At 49.0% G+C, this 21,458-nt stretch overlaps 1 protein-coding gene across 7 annotated transcripts in view; it reads left to right on the forward strand.

Annotated features, from left to right (window-relative positions):
- Positions 1-21,458, forward strand: part of FRMD4A (FERM domain containing 4A) — a 390,969-nt gene that overhangs the window by 223,081 nt on the left and 146,430 nt on the right. The window contains exon 1 of one of the 7 annotated variants that reach the window (XM_063323592.1): positions 12,424-12,548. The exons of the other annotated variants lie outside the window; for them this stretch is intronic. The gene's annotated coding sequence lies outside the window, so the exon portion shown is untranslated. Of the gene's footprint in view, positions 1-12,423; positions 12,549-21,458 lie in introns of those variants that run through there. 7 annotated transcript variants of the gene reach the window in all.

Raw genomic sequence — 21,458 nt, forward strand, 5'->3', positions numbered from 1 at the left:
GAGGGGCAGGTTTCTGTGGGATGTATTGGCACGATCCTCAGAATTGATTGAAGGTCTGCACCAGCTCAAAATCTGAGTCTGTGTGCTCTTCCTAGAGGTTTTATTTATTTTGGCCACAGGCAGGTGGAAGTACTGAGCCCAGCGCTGGCGGCTGCAGGAGTGGTGATGCTATAAGGCCTCTGGGAATAAGTCTGCGGAGAAGACAATCTACGTGATCACCACTGGAAAAACCCACCATTCACCACCCATTATCACACTCAAGGTCTCAAGAGAGGCTACAATTACTCCCTGCTCCAAGTCTAGAGCAAATCAGCATTTTCCCAGTAATTGCAGTGTAGCAACTATTGTAGATGTTGACTTTTTAATAGCAAACGCTGCTCGAGCATTAGATTTACAGTCATGTTAGTTAGCTTTAGTGACTCGGGAATCAATTACCTTGCCGTACAACATGACCAAAGATTATAGGGTAGCCTATGTAATAATTTATACTGCCATCTAGGAGTGAAACTGTAACTTCATCGTTTCACATAGAAAGACACTCTGTTTGCACAGCAATAATTCCAGTAATAATAATAATAACCATAAAAAGGAAAAAGGAGGAAAACAGTGAATACAAAATAGGGGAAGACCTGTGTACAAACAGGGCACTGGGAGGTGTTGGGAGCTTTGCCATTATCAATTACTATTCAGAGTGACAATGGCAGTAGCATTTTGTTAATGAATGTGTTTTCCCAGTTCAATTCGCTTGGGTTGGCAAGTGAGGCTGAGCTGCTCTGCCCTGGCAGAAGGGTTATCCCAGCCCAGGCGCTGGGACATGCAGCCAGCGTGTCCTGTCATCAGCGACACAAAACCCGCTACCAGCCCCCACTGACCACTCGGCCTCTTGATTGATGTCAGCATTGACGATTTCTATAATCAGTTTTACAGGTATCATGTTTCCCGTTTTTCTGCCCATCTCTCTGCCACCCAGCACTATTTCCCGCACTTGACTCCCTTCTCCTGCTTGGGACAGGAAAAACTTGTGCCTCTTTCTCCAAGACCCTCCGCAGAAAGCCAACATCGTTCCTTTACACTCCTTCAAAACAAGACCACCCACATCAGCTTTTCAGTCTGTGTTTCCAAGCAAATCATGGAGAAAGAGCATTAATTATTTTTTTTTCCTCCTGCAAAGAGTTGCCACTGTGACCCTTTATCTATTGGCTTTGTCCATTTTCCTCTCATTTATTTCCCATTTATTTCAGTCCTTACTTCACATGAAGCTGGCAGCTGAGCTCTTTGAACCCTTCAAGCACAGTGGTCCTTCGTGAAACAAGGACCAGTGAAACTATATGAAAAATGGTTACTGGCATTATAAAATGGACTAGGACAGGGTCTTGCATATGCAGATGTTCATCACCAGGGAGTAAAATGTTTAAATCAATATATTAGACTATTGCTTTGACTCTAACCAGCAAAGCATGCTCCATTTTTAAAATTGCTAAGGCTCAAAAATACTAAGACTGCCTCAAAATAACGGAATTAATAAAATGCATAGAGTTGGGCTGTCTTCTCCTTCACCTTCTGGAATCGACCCAGAAGACCAGGTTTTCAGAAAAACGTCATCTGTCATGAGACTTGGCAACCTTATGCTCTCGGATGATAAGGTCACTGTCAATACGGAAAGGCAGCCACCTCTGGAATGAGGAGGAAGGGGAGAAGCATCTGTCTGCAAGCCGGGGGGATGGGATAATTAGCACTGTTGTAAACAAGGAGCCTGAGGTGCAGTGGGGAAATAATGTCACTGCCCCTCTAAGATGATCCGAACCCGCTGGGGATGTGCAATCCTCGCTCCACCCATGCGCCCATCATATGGGTGCATCCACATCATGGTCCACGGAGAGCAGCACAGCCCCACCACCCCCCGCGTGGTGGGACGTCAGGGAGGATGTGCTCCCCATCCATGGTGGTGGCTCCCAAGCAATTTGCAGACAAGGCACAGGGCATCCTTTTATCATTATCATTAGTTTCCCTCATTGCAGCTTGAATGCTCAAAGGATAATGTATGAATGCAGTCGACTCCTCACAGGTGTTTTTCCCCATTTTGGAGGTGCAATTTAGTTGCATCCTGCAGCTAAGTAGTGGTATTGCAAACATCAGGGACCATGGGGCATTTGGGTTTAATTTCCTCTCCTTCTCCCATGCAGCCTCCCATGAGAACTGCCGCAGAAACTCTTGTTTTGCCTGAAAATATGCATTTGACCAACCATGATTGTATTTAAGCCTGTTCAATTGCTTTAATAACAACCCTTCCAACATACTTAATCTGAAAATGTTTTCAATGTACTCAAAATCTTATAAACAAAGATTGCAGTCACCATCACAGTGCTCCCGCAAAGCCAAAAGCCAAACATTAGTCAGTTTGTTGTACAGCTTAATTGCCGTGTATCCTATCTGACCAGTGGCATATGCTGCTATAGCTAAACTGAATATAATTTCTTCCCCTTTTTTAAATAAAACAAGCCCAAGGAGTCATTGTAAAAAGTATCACCTTACCAAAAGTCGACTTTTGTGTTATGTCTTAAGTCTATATTGACCACTTAGGGTTTAACGAGTTACACTTCACAGTCCTCCCAGGAGAGAGGAAAGCGTGTTATGATCAAACGTGGGTTATAGGTGAGGAGAGAGGGATAGTGTGAGGCAAAATGTCACTGAGAAATGGGTGGGAGAGAACAGACCCAACCATAAACACATCCTTCCCCATCCTAAAAACAGGCACCTATTTTTCCGTTGCCGAAAGACTGCAAAGACACCACGGAGCTGCAGAAACTAAGATTATAATAGCCAACAAGTACTGGTTTTGCCAGTAATTGAGCAGTTGATGTGGTTGATCAGTCTTTAGAGACAAAATTTCTCCTGCCTCTCACTTTCAGGAGTCAAGATGATCATGGGGAAAAGGTGTTATGGCACAAGGCCGTACCTCTTGCCTAAAAATCCTAGCTCTGAGGTCATGTCGGACAGGTTAGAGATATACCAAAAGTGGGGATTGGATGTTTAATGCTGACTTTTTAGAAATCAGCAGGGTGCCTGAAGGCATTCTTTCCTCCATCTTTTCCCGCAAAAATGAAGCAGGGGATAAGAAGGCGAGCAAGGGAAGCATTTTTGAAGCCACAGCTAATAGGGAAAATGTTCACGCTTTCCGTTCAGGGGTTCTGTCATTTGAGACCTCCCTCAGGATGTATGGATTTGAACTTCTCATCTCTTTTTTTGAGGGGAGAAGTATCAATGCCACTTATCCTACAGCCTCACATGTGTCGGCAAGGCCTGTTACAGCCGCTAGGTGAAAGACATAAAGATTCCTCAAAACAGACATCGATATCACAGACTCATCCCTCCCAAGTAGAAGCCATCAAGGACTGCTAAGTCCCATCAGTGGGCCACTTCCAGGATCTCCTGCCCTTTTCAAGGCTGGTCTCTAGTGGCTCTGGCTCCGTGTGGCCCCGTGCAGACACAGCTAACTTTCACAGGGACATTGCTTGGAGCAAACCGTGCGGACCACGGGGTGCTCGGAAACCAGGCCACCACCACGTGCAGAGGGGAAATGAGCAGCCTTTATGGAGTGAATTAATCAAGCACTTCAGTCTCCTTAGCTGAGGGTTAATAGTCTTGCGGTGGCCGCGCTGGACAGGGTATCAGGAGAGCTGGGTTTTATTCCTGGCGTGCCTCAGTAATGAAAAGGAAATTGTGTTCAGACGAGTGATAGAAGCCCTTGCTCCCAGAGACGTTCAGATACGCAGCAATTAGGCTCAAGCTAAACAATAAATCAAGTAACACTGAGCCTTTGGCTCTAGCAGAGCACCATTACGACTAGTGCTACGTTTATTTAGAAGATGCTGAGACCATTTAAAATGTTTTCATATTAAGTGTAATTTGGGTGTTTGTTATTAAAGCAATTGACTGGGCCTAAATGTAAACATTATTGGTCAGATAAATATTTTCTGGCAAATAAGATCTGTTCATTGCGCTTTTATGACATGAGGGCTTACTTGCTCCGAGATTTATTTTCCGTTTGCTTCCTCTCTTTGCAAGGATTGCCTCATAAAGATTAAAAAAGCCAAAGCGAACCAAAGTGTAAAGTAGAAATCGCCGATTAAACTGTCAGAAAGGGAGCAGCCTTTGTTAATCACCGATTCATTAGCTGGGGGAAGAAGAGGGGTCTCGAGTTAGCACAAAGGCTTTGGTGTCACAAGGTTTACCGTTTATTCCCAGGTCTCTCTCCAATTTGGTACGGGATCTTACCCAGGAAAACTGATCTCTCTGTGACTCCATTTTCCCATCTGTTCAACTTAGGTAATGGTCCCGACTCACAGAGATAGTGAAAACTCTCAGTAAGAGGAAAAGGCTACCCTAAAAACAACACCTGCATCTGAAATTAGGCTACCCCCTACTAACACCTACAAGAGCTTTGGCTAGAACTATCGGCTATTTCCTACTACAGCCAGGAGTTTTCCCTGATTTTGTTTTGTGGGCAAGCAACAGAGGAGAGAAAAACATTTTAAGAAATAGAAAAGTATGACCGAGAAGTAACAGAAATTAGAAAGCAAGCTAACAGCACTTTTTTTTCAGTTGCTAAAATTGTCGTTTGGCTGTGTCACTTCAGTAGCTCATGAGTCCTTTTTCTAATGTTGCAGTGATGTATTGAAAGCATTGTCTAACTGGCTTTTGATTTTGTAAAATTTATTTAGCAAAAGCTGTTAATAATTATTTCGATGCCATTTTGGAACATTCTCTGGATTTTCTGCAAAACGTGGCAGCCTTTGCAATAGAAAGCTTTTCCAACCGGTGTAAGTTTTGCAATCCTCAGTAGAAGGCAGTGTAAAACTACATAAAAATTTTTTGTATCTGACATCATGCAAAGTACAAAGACTACTTCAATATAAAAAGACAAACAAATGAGAATTAGTTTGTTTTATTGTTATATACAAAAGAAAGTACTTCATTATGTAGCTCCGTGCAAGAGGTACGTGTAGATTTTGCTTAACAGGAAGGCACGTTTCTCGCCTCGGATCTCTCAGCTGGCTCATCTGATGTTCTTCACAATTACCTGTGCTGCCTTTTGCCATCCAGGAAGGCTTTTGGGCGGCTTTCATCAGTGCCGGTCAACTGCAACATCTGAGGACAGGGTGGGGAGAATAATCTCGCCTTTCTTCAGCCTTGTCCTCGGATTCTTGCCATTTAATCACTTGCTATTTACTCAGCAGTTCCCTTGCGTTGATGATGTTGGTCCACTTGCCTTTGTAGGAATGGGATTTCCTCTGACTAGTTGCATTTTATTTCTGTCTGCACTGTGGTCACGTCGGCAATCTGCAAATACCTCACCAGGTCTCCCCTGGCCAAACAGCTCCCTCCACGAACAGCATGAGTGTTTTCTGGTTTCCCTCCATGCCTCCACCACCCGTTTCCTCCACCAGCTCCCGCTCCTCCCCTCCCCTCCCCCAGGGAAAGGCCTCCCCGTCTCCCACCACCACCCATCCCATTTTACGGGTGGAAGACACCCCCGTCATGTCCGCTCCTTCCTGCATTGTTCTGCTTTCAGGCCAATTCAGGTGGAAACAGCAATATTCTGGGAATAGGAAGAAGTTCCTGAGGCAGAGCTTTGCTCAGTTTTGAAGAAAAGGGCAGCAGGGTCCCATGTGTCTCCTCCGCCCTATGGGAGGGTAGAAGGGATTGGTGAGGACCTGACCTCCAGCAGAGAGGGGAACACCTCAATCCTCCTATTCCTCCTGCAAGGACAGGGTTGGCTCCCAGCACTTTCCATCGAGATTTCCTTCTCTCTTCCCTTTGCTCCCAGCCCCAGGCGAATGAAAAGGGGGGGACTGCAAGAATGGCCCCTTTCCCTGGCATCACTCCATCAAGGCATGGGTCACCCAGGGAGGGCTGGTGGCACACCCAGCTCATCTTTATTCCCTTATGCACACTTCAGCTGTTCGCTTTGTTTGGCCTCTTGGATGCCGGGATTATCGGAGATAACTGGGACACGGACGACTTACACGTGAGTCCTGTCCCTTTCCATACCAGCCCCAGGCTGGAGCTGGAGGCAGCAGGCAGGATTTGCCAGCCCACGGGTCATAGCACCAACCAGATGGAGTTGGCTTGTCCCTACCATCCGTTTCAGCTGTTGCGCAAAGACCGAGCTTCGTTTGCCTGCATAATAATCCTGCCGGCATGCACTTTCTTCGCCTAATGAAGGGAGGATTTATTGCACGAGCTCTTTGGGAATGTCGAGGTCTGCTTACTTCCCTCTTTGGCTCTCAGAGATCCTTTAAGTAGAGTCTATGTGAAAATTAATCAGATGCCCTGGAGGCTTATTTTGTCCAAAGCTAAAGTCCTGCTTCTCCCTTCCCCCCCCTTCTTTTGTGCCCCAATTACTTAAGGGATTGTCCTGGAAATTAATGAAAGCATGGCATGGGAAATAACACCCACGGTTCATCTCAGAAGTGAAGCGTTTCTGTGTAAGGCTTAACTAAAAACATCTTGTGGTTCACTGAGCAAGCTTGGAGATCTTCCCAGTTTGAAATGTGCTGCACCCTGGCAGTTGGTATTGCATGTGCTCTATCCCCTAAATTGTTTGCAGGTCTGGATCCAGTTATATGAGTCAGGTCCTGCTCCTGAGTAATTGCATTTTACATTTCTGAAGGAGATCCCTGTGGTTTCCACCTGGTTTCCAAAGTTCTCAGCATGAATTAGCTCAAGGACACAATTTATCCCAGCCTGTTATAGAGGGAAAATGAGGTGATGAGGACAAGTTTGGTAGTGGTACCTGCAGCCCTCTGTCTCTCTCTTGCTGGTTCTGGTCCATGGAAGCGGGTGAGGCCAACCTGGTGGCTTGGGTGACCAGTTGGGTCACGCCAGTCCCTTTTCTACTCCCCAGCATTGAGGCATATTTGTTGCATGGAGGATACAGAATGTATCAGCTGAACAGAGGTGATGCCAGCCAACTGACATCAGAGATCATGAGCAGACAAGACAGTGTTTATACCATGAATTTCAGATGAATCACATGAATTCACCTATAGGCTAACCAGACACTTCATTTCCTAGGGCTGGCTGACCCTTGTTATGGTTAGAATAAGTCAGCTCCATTGATTTACAGTGAGATTCACATGCCTAACAGATTATATCATCTCTGAAAATGGATTTGGGTTCCCAAGTTGCTTAGGTCCATGTTGCTTTTTAAGTTTTGGGGATTTTTAATCTTTTATTGCTACTCAAATATTTTGAGTTAAGAGTTTTGGAATCAATGGGATTTAGGCCCTTAAACGACTCACACAGGAAAGTAGGCAGTTAGATACCTTCAGCAAATCCTAATTATTCCTTGAAAGCATTTCCCTCACCTTCCACGGGTTTCAGATGTACCATACGGGGGAATGACACTGACTTCTGTGAGGCACTGAACCGCTTATGGATGCAAATCACTGTGTAAGTGTGAATATTACTTCATGACATGACATCTCCTCCAACCCGTTAGTGCTAATTAATGCAGTTCTGGGATAGACAATATTCATTAAGCTTTTCCGAAAATACTAGAAATGTTCATGTAACAGCTCACACATTTTGATGGCACCCACAGACCTACCACCAAATTCCCTGTAAAGTATTTTGATACTTTAATCTTTGCTAATGAGAGTGGAAGTGAATTGTCAACAATAGTTCTCCAGCACAAGGCCACAGTGTTTCTTCCTTGCTTTCTTATCAGCAATAGATAAAAAGGAATCAGTACGTTGTTATTTTGGCGCAGAGGCATGTGGTTGATGGAGGCTGCCCTCTGTGTATGTCAAAGTTAAATATTTGGGTTATTGTTCTCTTTTTGGGACTTGCCATCATATGAACCAGCTTGGAAGAGACGCAGCTATCGCCTGCTTCTAATCATTGCAATGGCAGCAGCTCTGCTGCCTCCGGACTAAATGCTTCTTACTGGGCCGTATTGTTTGGGTACTGACAACTCCAGAGACCTTGTGAAATTACAGAAGCTCCTTGAAGAAAAGAACTTTTGCTACTGCTGCTGAATTATAACTAGGAATTTTAGAGAGGAATGCACACGAGGTGAATGGTGGGGTTTTTTTCCTAGAAGGATGCTGTTGAGGAAATCTGAATTGCAGAATGTACATCTGGGAGAAGAAGAAGGGGAGACCTGACTCTGGGTGTCACAAGGCATTGGCTCTGCATTGCAATGCAGCCATCCTTCTGCAGGCTTCAATGGAGCTAGTGGGGGCTTCGGCAGCAGTTTCACCGAGCCAGCAGTGAGCCCTGTGTGCATTACGATGTTCCATCCGGCTTTGGTATCTTCCTTAGATTAGTGGTCCCAGTCTTGGTGGCCTCATGTCTACCAGCATCTAAGCAGCCATCCAAAGCTGTCCCAGGTATGGACACACCAGGCTGTGTGCCCAGCAGTGTGTACCTCCCCCACAGGGTGCTGACCCCCAGGTTATTAGCTTGATTTCCCACACATCGACCAGCCCTGAGTGCCATTCTGCACTCATGTGTGTTTGTCCATCTGTGAAACGAGGCTGGCAGCTCTCCCCGACATCACAGGAGTGCTGTGGGGCTTGATTAGCTGCGGCTGCAGAGCTTTGCAAGCGATGCCACATAACTGCAGACAACAGTTACTCTTCATCCAGGAGGCTCTTTAACATCCTCTGCCGCCCCAGCTCACCGATTTACCTACAGTGGGCAAGGCTGGAAGGAAGGATAAGGATCACAAAAGTATGATGATCCCCTTGGAAGCTTTACTACAGACAGCATTTCTCACTTTTCTACCCCGGATAGGTTTTCTTGTTGTTAAGGTCTTCAGTCACTCTGAGAGCTTCTGTTCCTCTCTATTTGTAGACCGCAAATTAAAGGTTCTGCAAAGGTTGGTCTATACCCTCTGCAGACCTTCTCTTCCACCCCACTGTGCTTGTAGCTGAGGGTACCACCCTGCTACCAGGGAATCGGCCCAGATCTGGCCAGGGTTTTTCGAGGAAGGAGGTGTGCAATGAACCAGTGAGAAGATCTGGAGCAAATTCCTTATCTAGTTCTTGGGGAAAACAGCTCTTTCTGGTTGAGCTTTCATGATCAACTCTTGGCAGGGACAATGCTCCACTGTCTTTCCATGTTATAAGAAACAGTCCCCGTTTCTAAGTTCTTTGTTAGCTCCATCAGGTGCCAAGAGGATGTTATCTTTATTTTTATTGCAAGTGTTGCATCTCGAATTAGAGGATTAAGGATATGTAGCGGGAATATCTCCCATCATTGCAGAAACTGTTAAGCATTTGTACCAAACCATACCGCCATTTCTTTTGGGGGTTGTTGTGCATGTGGTGCTGGGTCACGTCCTTACAAGGGATCTGAGGAGGGTGCAGCTCGTGGTTTCACAAGTATGATGACGCAGCCTCTCTTTCTGCATGGTGGAGCTCAAAGGCTGCAGAGGCGCCGAGCCATTGCACCCAGGAAGCTTCCCATACATTTCTACCCCAGACAGTTTCCATGACATGACAGCTGTCAGTCAATTGGTCTGTGACTCGGGTCCTTCCCCATGACATAAACCAACTGGTGCCCCAAAGATGCTGGAGGACACCATTAGGATCACACAGTGATGGGGTGCTCTTTGGGCACCTCTGGTAGACAACCCCACCATAACATGCAGCGTGAGAAAGGGTGCTTTCTTGCTGCCTCCAGTCTAGTCCAAAATCCATGTCTGTTTATCCAGGCTCTGTGACAAAGGAAGAGACTGGAGTGTTGCTGGGAGCCTGTAATTTCAAGCTAAGTCTAATGAAACTCCCCACACCTGCACTGAAAGCTGAAAATTGCAATTCTGGGCAGAGCGATCCTTACTTTCCAGGTTTTGCTGCCATGCACGAAACAAATTACTTTCCAATTAGAGACTTCCACCAGGCAAGCTCTTTTATCACCAGCTGAATAATGCTGCACCACACCCTGGCTCTGCTCTGGGCTTGGAGGCAGATCCTGCCAGGAGAGGATGAGTTACCTCGAAGGGCAACATGGGCCATACAGCGATGGGCGGGGAAATCGCCTTGAGGCTTTGCCAGTTGAAGGATCAGCCTACCCCAAGGGCAAAGTCCGTTGTCTTGGCATATTCTTATAGCACAACAAGGACAAGCAGGCACCTGCATGGTGAGTGCACCTTTGAAGCAGCTTCACCTACTGTTTTAGTGAAAGTCAGCCTGGGAAGGTGATTTTTTCATTGCTAGTTCTGAGCAGGGTTCAGGAGCAGGGCTGAACCACAGGTTCAGGCTTACATGCTCCTCTTCACCACCATTACTGAAGATGACAGAACCCACTTGAGATATATTGTGATATATTTCTGAAGGAAAAGAGCAAAAAAGAATTTAGGAAGCAACTTGAAGTTTTACCCTTCTCTGAAATTATGGGTTTAACATTCCAGGAGGTTTTGAAGTTTGTGTTTTGGTGGTTTTACCCCTCAGGGGTACTTCAGCAGCTGGATCTAGACATGGATTAGATGAACACAGAAAACCCCAATCTTTACCCTTGCAATGCAGCCATGGTCCCTCTGCTTTGCCTGGGGCAGAGATGGGTACCTTTGCTGCCTCTTGCCACTGTGTCCTGACCTTAGGATCGCCTTCTGAGCAGAGTTGGGCCACCTCATAGAGTCATAGAATGGTTTGGGTCAGAAGGGACCTTAAAGACCTTGTTCCAACCCCCCTGCCATGGGCAAGCACACCTCCCACTAGACCAGGTTGCTCAAAGCCCCATCCAGGCTGCCCTTGGACATCTCCAGGGATGGGGCAGCCACAGCTTCTCTGGGCAACCTGTTCCTCAGCCACTTGCTCTTAACCCTCAGCAGCCAGAGCCCAGAACTGCCTCTATATTTATCCCCTTAATCAAAGCCAGCTCCTTGGGTGGGGCGAGCTGGATGGGTGAGCCTGCCAGTGGCTGCATAAGCAGCTCCATTTTTATAGTATCTGTGCCCTTACAGGCGGGAGAGGTAACTGTGCTTGTGCTCTAGTTTTTGCCTATTGCACCCAAAAGTGCTTTGCAGACCAGTGGCCCACCCAAGCCTGTTGCAGAGGAGAGGACATCAAGGCTTATGGTATCTCCATGGTCTTTGCTTTCAGTCTGACAGCAGATCAAACCCGGAAACACTCCCAGATAAAATCAGACATCCAGCTCATTCACCACCACCATGTTGGGAGAGCGACTTTGTCATCTTCCTACAGGGCAAAGAGGAAATTTCCGATATCCCGTGTAAGCCCCAGCTCCATCCTCGCCATGAGCAGACTCGTGGTGGCATAAATGCCAACTGAAAACAAATGAAGGAAAGAGCTCACCTCCGCACTTCCCCTCCCAAATTAGATCTCTTCCTGGCCAGCCTGTGCCAGCACGTGGCACAACGGCAACCTCAGGGTTTTTCCTGGTGGTCAATAATCCCAGTCCCAGAAAGAAAATCCTGATGGGGAGGCAAAGCAGCGGCAGTAAGTCAGAGCTCTAACCGCAGGCGTTGTAGTGTGGGTGCTTCGCACTGCGCCTGTTTAAACCAAAACATCAGCACTTTTGGGAGACTCATACACACTGTCCTTCTTGACTGATCTAATTATTTAATAGTAATACTCTTGTACGAGGGCTACCACTAATGCAGTCTGTAAAGATGCTTTATTCCTGGGCAGCATCCCCTGCTGGTGGGTGCACTTTTACACCATCACAAGATGCACCCTTCTCCAGCTGGGTGCTGGGAGGAAAATTCCTCCCCCAGGAGGGGAGAAAATCACTAGGAGAAGGGAAGGTGCCCCCCAGCACCAGGGCTGCAGCCTGGCAGGAGCTGCTCTGACTGCCTGTCCCCGTGAGTGCCCGGGGCCCTCGCTGCCCTCCTCTTCCTCCCTGCCGGGGCTGTGTGAGCACTGGGAGCAAGCACCCCCGCTGCTCTCGCCCCTCTCCGTTATCATTCCAAGGTGTGCACGCGTGGGTCGGGGTGTGTGTGTGTGTGTGTGTGTGTGTGAATGGCCCCATCCCCGCACCCTTCCTCCCTCCGTCCTTCCATCCCTCATTCTCCTCCCAGAGGCGAGGGGGAGCCCAGATGTTGGCAGGCCCCAACCGGGTTCATCTGTTTCACATGACCCAGCGCCAACTGCTGCTCGCTGCCCTCCTCCCTCCTTCCTCCTCCTTCCTCCCCCTCCTCCTCCTCCTCCTCCTCCTCCTCCTCCCTCCCCGGCTCCAACCTCGCAGCCTCGCAGCGCGGCGGCGGCCGCGCAAGGAGCCGGGCGCCGGGGGCCGGCAGGCGGGGAAAGGGGAAGAAAAAAGAAGGAGAAGAAGAAGAAAGGGGAAAAGGAGGGTTACGGCACGCCGGCAGGGAGCATGGGGCCGCCCTAGGAGCGCCCGGGGAGCCCGCCGGGAGCGGAGGGAAGGGCCGCGCCGGCTCCGCGCATCCCGGCGCCGGGAGGCGGGCGATGGATGCGGTGCGGTAGAGCCGCGGCCTGGCGACGCTGGTGCAGCGGGGATGCTCTCGTCCCGGGCTCGGAGCTGAGGGGCCGCCGGAGCCGCCGAGGGAGCGGGAAAAGGTAACGGGGGTCTTTTGTCTGCCGAGGGGAGGCGAGGAGGGCCGGGGCTCCCCTTCCAGCCCCGGCCCCCGCGGGGAAAGCCCAGCCGCAGTCTGGGCTCCACGCCCCCCTCCCTCCATTTAGCTCTAACAGAGAGAAATGTGGGCAGCATCTGCTTTTTCTAGCCTTTACAAGAAAAAAAAAAAAAAAAACAAACACACACCCAAATCCTGAATTTGGTGGGCGAGTAAGGGAGACGAGATCGGCGGCTGGGTTTTTTTTTGCAGGGAAGGAGAGGGTGTGGAGGAGGGAAGCTGGTGCTGTGATTTCTCTTCCCCCCCCCTCACCCCCCCAACCCCGGCAATCTGGATGCTTGTCCCCACTGACTGTTAAGATGGACTGCTCCTTCCCTTTCCAAATGGCTGCAGCAAGTTTAATGCAGAGCTGGGGGCTTCGCAAAGGGTAAAGCCCCTGGCCTGTTTTCCCTCTTTCCCCTAAGCACCTTTTCCTAAATCAGGGGTAGAAAAGTTGCTACAGATCCAGGGTTAGAAAAGGCGAATAAATAGCTCTGTTTCCAAACTGTGCCTGTCTGGGTGTATCTGCATGCCTTGCAGACATGCTTCGCATAAGGAGGGTTTCTCGGCTGCATTGTTAGCCCACTCGCTGCTGGGGAGGGCACGAGAAAAGTTGTTTCAAGCCTCTATATAAAATTTCCAGGAGAGACAATTGTTTCTAATAATAGCCCTGGCAGCGGTTTAGCAATACAACACACACAGATGCGGGAGCAAGCTAGCAAATCTCCTCTCCCAGGCAAGTCAGGTCACAGGGAAAGCTGAACTCCCAGCTTGTTGGTTCGGTTTGGGATTTTAAAACATTGTCCTGAACAAAAACCCCAGCACCGCTCGCCCTTTCTGCTGGGAAGGGGGTGTGGTGCCTGTGCCTGCGCGCCACACTCCATGGGCACGGCTGAACTGGGCTTTCCCGGTACCCTCGGGTATCGAGAGAGGCTGAATCCCAGCTCTGCCCAGTGCCAGCTGGATATCGGGGTGTCTCGGACTCGGCTCCCTCTAGATTGTCCCCCGGGGTTTGATGAGCATCATGATGCATGGAGGGGGATGTACCGGCGTGGGTGTCTGTGCCATTTTGCCTGCCTAGAATTGCCTGCCAGGTACCGGAGAGATCTTAATGGAGCTAAAACTCTCAGATTGATCCCCTTTCTCCTTGCGGTGATGGCAGAGGGCCCGGCAGGAGGGCTGCTGCCTGCATTGCACATTAACTTGAACCCGTGACGCTAACCCTGGCCGGGCGATGGTGCACCAGCTCAGCTTGGGGGCTCAGAGCTGCTTGTCTTGACCTTCCAGTTGCCAGTAGCTTGTTCTCTTCCAAATAGTAATATTTTTAAGGTGGTTTTAAGTACCGGTGTCAGGCAGGGACGTGCCACGTGCTGCAGGAGGGAGAGCGGCTCGTGGGGTGCGCCGCTGGGGTACACTGTGCAGAAGCTGTGGGGAGCTAAGGATATATTGCTTCTTGTGATGAGAGGGGCTATTTTGAAGGGTCTTCCACTCAGCAGCACCTCGCACTGCTGCTAAGGTCGTGTCTCTCTGGGGACCAAACAGGCTAAAGGTGTTGGCATTGGTCACTCACGCTGTGAGTGGCCCCATCCAAATCAGTTCCCACAGTGGGGTTAAATGCACCAGTGGGGCAGAGCATGTGGATTTGTGCACATGTAAAATTTCATTCTTAGGTCAATTTTTGCTTTAAACACCCAGGCTAGAAATAGGAGATCTCTGCCATTATTTGAGCCACTGCTATACAGTAGTGAGCCACTCGCAACCCATTGGGGCAAGCTACCCATTTCTCCTGGTAGATGGTTTCTGGTGGTCCCATTGCCATGCGTCTGAACTGGTTATTGTATTAAAAATGTGAGCCAATATTTGATGATACCTGTGGTCACAGCATGGGGTCACTCGGGGCCATACAGCAATGCAGCGTCACTTGGCGCAGAGAGCATCTTCCATAGAGATCATGTGAAATTGTTTAGCCGAGTCAAGAGCTTTGGATAGTGCGTTGGGTGTTGTTAGTAGGGACATAAGACTGGGAAAGAATTCCCAAGTCACAGAGTCTAGTCCTACATGTCACAGGTAATTACAGTCATACATATCCCCTTTGTTGATACCATTGCTTGCTGCGTGAATAACAGCAGAAGGTTTGAATGCAGCTTAACAGACAGCAAATCAAAGTAAAACAGCATGGTATGGACGAGGGAGAAAAAGATGTATTAGGGAGAATTTGAAAGGGTCTGGGGAGTGACTGAAGTCCCAGTCTGGCAGGACTGTGAAGGAGAAGGAAGGGTCATGCACTGCAAGAAGGCTGAGACGCACAGGGAAGGTCTAAAAGGAGCGTGTTGATCCAACACCAGCCAAATGTGGGGCCAGGGCTTAGTCCCAGTCCCCTGAAGGTGCAGTAAGGCCCGGTGTGACCCACTTCTCGTGAGCTCAGCAGGAGCGGGCCGGATCGCTGGGACGAGCAAAGGCTGCTGTCAGGGATGGAGCCACGGTCATGCTCAGCTCTCAGGGACCTTGGGTGTCTTTCATTCAAAACACTCTAGATTCAATTGAGGCAGTCAGTGTTCCTGTGCCTCTGAGCTGCACCCAAAATCTCCTCCTAGCTGGGAGCCATCCCACAAATGCCCCATCTCTTGGGGAGCTGGGGGGAAGCAGTGCTGTGGGGGGAACTGTAAGAGCAGGCGATGTCCCGGGGTCACCAAGCTTCATCGTTGGATGGGGTGTGCTTGCACGGGTGGATCCCAAGGTCACTCGGCAATGCCAGTCTCCAGTCATCCTTGCTGGCTTGCTCCTTCCAGCAGCAGGAGGTGCGGATTTCCCTGCAGCCCCAGTGCAGGCAGAGCACGGCAGCCCAGCAGGCAGCAAGGTCTGACAAGGTTAAGCTGTGGTTGAATTACTTGCAAGCCTCCTCCAGCTCCAAATCCCAGTTAGTCCCAACCTCTCCCAGGCCATACAGTTCCCTAAGCCAGCAGCGGATTGCCCAGCATGGCCTTGGGAACCACTGCAGCTGACAACATCCCCTGATATCTCTTCTTCTCCCAGACTTTTAACAGCTTCATCCCCAGCCCTCCTGGAAATCTCAGTATGTGCCATTTGCTAAAAAGCCCCAGTTTCCCAAGGCTGCACAATGAGTTGGAGCCCCTGTTTTCTGCTCTGGAGATTAATCGTATCAAGGACCAAAAATGACTTTGACTGCTTTTCTCTCTGATCTGACACTGAGAAGATGCCCTGGCCAGATGTTTGATCAGCTCCGAGCTTCTCGGAGAACTTTCATGTTGATGAATCGCAGACACGTAGGGTTTGATCCTGCCTCCCTCTGCTCCAAGTCACCTTTGCGCTCCACCTACTTGCGGGTTGATGGGAGCCTGGAGGTTTGTTCCTTGTCTATGTCTGGCTGCAGTAGGCTGCCTGTCAAAAGAAGTAGAAGAGCCTGGTGTACCTCCACCTCATAGTGAGTCCCTGCTTCGTGGTTCTGTTACACTTCTCTGTGGCCCAATGCGTGGTGCCAGATACACTGGGTGCGTCTCCATGGGGTGAGATGGGACTTGCCCAGCCTTAAAGTGCAAAGGAGACCAGAGGAGCAGGGACCATCTGATTTCCAGTGCAGTTAACGATGTTCTTGCTTACAACCCCTTCTGGCTCCTTTCCTAGCAGATACGCCGTCCTTCTGCTCTTGGCCTGAGCTGCTGTGTGAGGTTTTCGTGGGGTGTTAAACAGTTGCTGTGTCCCACCCTCAAGAAAAGATCACTCGTGGGTAGGAAAATGCCCTTTTCACCCTCCCGCTGCACCGGTGGGATGTGGTGTGGCCTAGTGTAGTAATCTTCAGGAAAAGTCCTTGAGGACAGAAGAAAAGGAGGCAAGTTGACCCTTTTTTACTGTATTCACTTAACCTTATTCCCTGTGAAAGGGTCCACTGAAAATCTCCTGGAAAGCTGCAAACCAAAAAGAGGTTGATATTCCCATTTTGGCTACAGAAATCCTTTGTGCGCACACTTCCACGTGTAACATGTAACATTTTGACAATGGCTGTGGGGCTTGCCAACCCGCAAGGCTCAGGCCCTGTGTTTAGATTACTTTTTTTTCCCCTTCTTAGAAGTTCCCAGATCTCCCAACCAAAATAAATCCACCCTTGTTTGGGTTTCCTGACCGCGTGGGATCCAACGTGGCTGCAGCCGTACCACACACGCTGCAGGCGCTTGTTGGGCGTCCCGTCCATCCGAGCTGAAAGATTTCGCGCTGGGAAGTGCTTTGCGGGTAGCGGAGCAGCCGCGGCCCGACCCCGCTGCTTTCGCACCGGGTTTACGCAGGACAAGCCAGGGGTTGGAAAGCCGCTGCAAAGCAGTGAGCAGCTTGGAAAGTCAGCAGCAAATCTGAAACTCAGTGCCTGCCCTAGAAAGGGGAGCATGGTTGAGCTCTTTCCACCTTTAAAAATCAGTTTTGTCCTCGCTCTGCACGGATGGTATCTCTCCCAGTTATCCCCAGCTAGGGTTTGGTGAAGATGGCCATCATCTCAACACGTGGTTGCCACGTGTGTGCTTGTGCAACACCAGACACTCTCATTTCCCAGTGAAATGGGGCACTCAAGGGGACACGGACGATTTAGGGAACATGTAATCAGATACAGTGCTTGCTTTGTACACACACCCAGTGTGGAAGCATGCTGGAAAACCAATTTGGAAGGTAACTTCCACTGCCTTCTGCAATTCTGAACTGGAAAGACCAAAACACTCCAAAAAAAAGCACTTTCTGAAGTGGTCTGGGCGCCCTGGGATGCTTTACAGCCCTGTTGGGGGTGGTGATACAGCCATCGAAGGTGCCCCCTGGGCTTGTGCTGCAGGAGGTGGTGGGGATGGGGGGCAAGGAGACTTGCGCCTTGCCCAGACCAGGGAGAGCTGGAGGGAAGCACCCAGCCTGCTTTTCCTTTGTGTTGTAGCGTGGAAGATGCTTTCTGAAATGCTCTGGGAGTGCTGATGGCAATTCTGGGGGGAATCAGTAAATGTAAAGGTGCTGGGCTGTGTCGTCGCTTCCTCGGTCGCCTCTCGCAGGCACAGCTGATCGCGTACGTGGCAGAAGGCTGCTCCAAAATGGGTATCGAATCCTGGGAGCGCAGGGCTCGGGGGTATCGGATCCAGCTGCTGAGTTTGCAGACGTTGCATCAGGCTGTTCCCTGGTCGCTTCCCATCCTTAACTCTTCCGCATCGATTCTGCACGGTGTTAAAGAGCTGGAGTGTTTTCTTCCAGAAAAGAACATCTTTCCCTGGCTCTTAAAAGGCAGAGAAGTCTTGTACAAAGACAGGCTCAAGTCAAGGCGTTTATTCCAGGTTCCTCCTGTGCAGAGGTTACACGATGTCCGTATTTATTTTGTTGTGAGGTGTCCTGATGCAGGAGGAGCTGGTTTTGCTGCACCAATAGCCAAAGTGTTCTCAATACAGGCGATGCAAAATCCTGGCATTACACAGAAGATGAATGGCAATATAAGAGCACAGGCTATGTGTCCTGGAGGCAGTTTTCCCTGCTTCAGCCCCGACTGGGGCTAGTCTTACCTCTAGTCATAGAATCATAGAATCACCTAGGTTGGAAGGGACCTTTCAGATCATCGAGACCAACCATCAACCTAACACTGACAAAACCCATCACTAAAGCATATCTCTAAGCACTATGTCTACCCATCTTTTAAATACCTCCAGGGATGGTGCCTCAACCACTTCCCTGGGCAGCCTGTTCCAATGCTTAATAACATTTTCAGTGTAGAAATGTTTCCTAATATCCAAACTAAACCTCCCCTGGCACAACTTGATGCGGTTTCTTCTTGTCCTATCGCCTGTTACCTGGGAGAAGAGACTGAACCCCACCTCTCTACCCCCTCCTTTCAGGTAGTTGTAGAGAGCGACAAGGTCTCCCCTCAGCCTCCTTTTCTCCAGGCTGAACAACCCCAACCCCCTCAGCTGCTCCTTATGTGACTTGTGCTCCAGACCCCTCACCAGCTCCGTTGCCCTTCTGTGGACACGCTCCAGCACCTCAGTGTCTTTGTTGTAGTGAGGGGCACCAGTGAGTCCTCACCAGACACACAGATGCTCAGCATCAGGAGCTACCAGGACAAGGGAAGGCAGGTAGGATGCCTTCGTGCTCCTCACCCATCTAGGCGTGCAGGCAGAGCCCCTGGGAGATGTCTTGTTTAGCCTGGAGAAGAGGAGGCTGAGGGGAGACCTTATCACCCTCTACAACTACCTGAAAGGAGGTAGTAGAGAGATGGGGGCTGACCTCTTCTCCCTGGTGACAAGTGATAGGACGAGGGGAAACGGGTTCAAGTTACGGCAGGGGAGGTTTAGATTAGATATTAGGAAACATTTCTTCACTGAAAGTGTTATTAAACATTGGAATAGGCTGCCCAGGGAGGTGGTGGATTCACCATCTGTGGAGGTGTTTAAAAAAAGGGTAGATGGGGCACTGAGGGACATGGTTTAGAAGTGGCTCTTGTCAGGGTAGGCTAAAGGTTGGACTCGATGATCTTAAAGGTCCCTTCCAACCTCAACAATTCTATGATTCTATGATTCTATGTCCCAGTCCTGTGGCCCCAGCTCTGCCCTGCTCAGTGAACAAAGCAGGAGCAGAAATGCTCAAACCGGATTTCCGCGATCAGGAGCTGTTTCTAAAAACACCTGCATCTCTGAGGATGAGTCAGCTGCTCGTCATTTGAATGTGCTCTGCATCTCACCCCATCCTTCCTGTGAAACCCCGTTGGGGGATGATGTCCACCCAGTACCAACCCCATGAGCTGCTGCAGCTCAGGCAGCACCAGCCTGGGCACCAGCCATAGCCCTGGCTCTCGACATCAAATGTATGTCTAAACCCACTGATTAGCAGTGGCTGGTGACATATTTTTCCACTGGAAGCGTATCGGTTCTTAGAGTGTTATTCAAAAGAAGAAAAAAAAAAACAAACCCGAACAACACTTCTGTGTACAGATTAACATTTTACATTTTTTTTCACATCTGGAATGACTTTTGCAAGTGTGCTTTCTATTATGTGTTATATATAACACTGCTCAGTGCTATCTATTGACCCGCTCTGTTACAGAATAGCCATGATGCACTGCCCAGTGCCCTGGCTCCATTGATCAGGGCGATCGCCGCTCACACCTCCGAATGCTTAGGGATACAGTAGGTACAAAACACTCAATGAGCGCTAAAAGGACACTTTGAGCCTTAAATCTTAATTTGTCCTTTAAAAATATTTCACACATACTACCGCTTCCACTGCCTTGGGTCACTTTGGTCATCTTCCTATGAACCTATATTGATTTTTTTTTTTCTTCAACGAATCGCACTAGTTTCAGTAGCAAATAAATCGTCCTGTTCTCCTCTATAACTAAACCAAACCTCCTGCAAATGTTTTCCCACAAGACTTGGATGGTCTCATGTAATTACCACCCTGTCTCCATGCACGAAGAGTAATATCTGGAACAGTTTGCTGAAAATATGCCATGTTTGAAGTGTGAAACCGTACAAAAAATTACATTTTTATGTATGTTTACAAGGAATTAAAAGTCAGACGTAGGAGAGATGAACAGACTTTCTAACATATTTGGGAAGAATAATAATAATACTCTATTGCTACATACTTTACTGCCACACGATCATTATTATGATGGTGACTCACGGTGCTTGCCGCAGTACGTAGTAGAGAATGAACCAGAAGGTGACCAGGAGTCCCCACAGAGACGTTGGTGTGACTTATAAAAGGCTGTGGAGTCCATCATTAGTAAAGGATTACCTTGGCAGATAATTTCGATCCTTTTCCCTTAGACCATGCTGTGTCCTTTTTGCGCAGTGAACAGAGTAAATACAGAGATCTTCCAGGGAAAGCAAGACCCTCCCAAGACATATCATAGTTTTCTTGAAGCACGATTATGCTCAGAAGCTGATGAAACGCCTGTCCCAGGACCACGCTGCTCGTCCTTGGGCAAAGACACCAAGGATCATTCATCCCCTTTCCCTCCGAGCATCCCATTTTAGTTCTGCCATTGATATTTATTTCTTTGGGCTGCATTAGGGACTGGAAACCCAAATGATGGATCACAGCCCTTGTATATAATGTGCAAACATGGGATGAAACTACAGAACTTGCCTTAAAGTGATTATTATCTAAAAAATAAGTTCATCCTGGAGGGGAAAAACAGCTCACAAAATAAAGATGTTCTTCACACAGTTTGGCCGAGCTGAGTTAGCTCAGGAGAAGTTTACATACAGGGCAAGTTATTTTGGGTTTTAACTGGGAAACCTGCAGCAAGGAAGACAGTCTATGTGTCATCTTACTAACATAGGTGTGAGGGGGCTTATTTTTTACTGTTTTTTTGGTTATAGTGGAACTTCTGCAGCCTTTGGGCATTACTGTGGATGAACAGCATGGTACGGATGAAGACGAATAGTCCCAAGGTCCATAAGGTGGGATGTGGCTGTAGCCTGCCCTAACCACCCGCCTTTCACTTCCCATAGGATGCGACCCTCTGGTTGCAATGGTTTCACATGGATCAAGCGATTTCACTGCGCCTAAAGCTGCTCCTTAATGCTCAGTGCGAACAGCTCGGTGTCTGCTCCGCGAGGAGCCGTGAATGGCTGAGCAGCACCGCGGCTCTCCTCTCTCACCAGGGCTCGTGGTTGGCTCCAGGCAGGAGCCGGTCTAACAGGTCTATGATGCTGTGCAGGAAAGTCCGGCAGGAGAGGGTGGAAAGCCCAACCCCTGACTCAATTAAAACTCATCTGCACGAAAGCACTGACCACAGGGAAGAGCCCTGAGCTGCTGGGAGGAGGAGCAGCTGGGCCACCTCGATTGCATGATTATTTATTTATTATTTATTCCCCACGCA

The sequence above is a fragment of the Chroicocephalus ridibundus genome, chromosome 1, assembly GCF_963924245.1.
Source record: "Chroicocephalus ridibundus chromosome 1, bChrRid1.1, whole genome shotgun sequence".
NCBI lineage: Eukaryota > Metazoa > Chordata > Aves > Charadriiformes > Laridae > Chroicocephalus > Chroicocephalus ridibundus.